This window comes from Sinocyclocheilus rhinocerous, unplaced genomic scaffold (genome assembly GCF_001515625.1).
Source record: "Sinocyclocheilus rhinocerous isolate Xijiao unplaced genomic scaffold, SAMN03320098_v1.1 scaffold5670, whole genome shotgun sequence".
In the NCBI taxonomy this organism is placed as follows: Eukaryota; Metazoa; Chordata; class Actinopteri; order Cypriniformes; family Cyprinidae; genus Sinocyclocheilus; species Sinocyclocheilus rhinocerous.
In genome coordinates, this window is record NW_015632468.1 from 132,750 (window position 1) to 134,524 (window position 1,775).

Below are 1,775 nucleotides of genomic sequence, written 5' to 3' on the forward strand. Positions count from 1 at the left end.
CAAGAGGTCAGTTAGAAGCAGCTAAACAGATCAAACCTGTAATAATAATGTCAGATGTGTGATGTCATCTAGTGGATTTGTCACTTTTTAAAGTTGAAGGTTTACTTGCAGAGGCTGTTCATTCGAATGCTATGTAAACGTCTAGGTCATCTTTTGCTGCACTGCCATGTTTGCACAGCTCATTCTTCTCTCCCAGCGTCTTCATGCTCCCTTTCATTTTCTTCTCCTTCCTTGTTCTTAGCTTTGATTTTACTGTGCACAAGGTTTATAATTACATGAAAGCAATACTTGAACTCTGTAACATTAGAGTGCTACACTCTGCTCATATGCTCTGATCTGAATGTTCCTGCTTTCTTTGGGATTGCAGTCATTAACTCAAAGCCATGAGGAGAGGGGCATCTTTTACAGTCAGAAATTAAATTAACATTGAAAAAAAGAAAAACTCCAACAACCCTGCCCTGCACAGCATTCATTACAGTCTCATCAGCATTTTAATATAGTCTGGATGGGGCTTTATGGAGGAGCTTCTTGAATATTATCTCCATCCTGAACACAGCATCCATAGCTACTGGTGAAAATTCTCACACTCATGCTCAAGTGCCAACAGCAATTTCTATTTGCAAATTCTATTCTTTTCTATTTGTGCATTATTTCAATGGTGGTCTGTTAGCGCTTTATAGCTGTAAGCTGCTGTTTGTCCCTCTTGAAGAATAATGGCTCTTAGACCATCTAATGAAAAGGTAACTGACTTGTTCACATTATAATGTTTAACACTGCTGCTTTGCTCACTTGCACTTTCAGGCGATTGAAGCTATTTAAAAAAAAAAAAAAAAAAATCTCTTTCCAGTTGTTACAGATGCTGAAACAAACACCTCTGCAGCTGATGAAATCCAAACTGTACCTTGTTAAGGTTGAGTTAAAGATACAGTGGTTTAGATGTGTCAACATCCAGCCGAATCTGACAGAATCCGATTGTGTTCGAAATGACTGCTTTAATGCTGTTTACTGACTGTATTGTGCAGTGAATATTTACAGATGCATTGTAATTTATTTTATTAATTTGTTTTACAGACCAGGACTAAACTACTTGACAATTAATGCCATCGACTGCCTGGCAATCAAAATAAATGGAAGTTCAAAGAAGATAAACTTCCTCCCGTGCTTCATTCTCTAAGCAAAATTATTGTCCATCCGCTGCAAAACCAGTGAAATTGAGTAAATGTTGGAGAGGCTTTCACACACTTGACTTCCTGACAACCTCTCGTAAGAAAGCTCCACTGTGATGTGACCCTGTCTCTCTCTCACGCGCACACACACACACACACACACAACGCAATACTCTACGCGGCGCAAAACTCTGCATTTGAACAGTCAATAGCATATACTTAAAATTATTAAGAAAACATACTTACAGTCGCTGATTCAGAATAAGCGCCAGATTGTCATAGCAAAGTCGGAATTGACCCATTTTTTTTTAGAAATAGCCTTTGCACAGCCAGCCTTGTAGGCTGCTCTCCTAGGTTCACAAAACTGTCGTCCATAAAATGCGTTGCACAAATTCGAACATCTGGGTTGTGCTGTTCTGTTGTAAATAAATCTTAACCAATGATTCCTCATTGCATCTACTTCCGGAAGGCCAAATAAAGTGCTTTTGCTTTCGCACAGAAACACACAGCGTCTCCCTGACATGGCTGCATCAACACTACTGAGCCTGATGAAATCGGTATAAATACGTGTTTAATACTGCAAAATATGCTCGATGTTACAGTCACTGC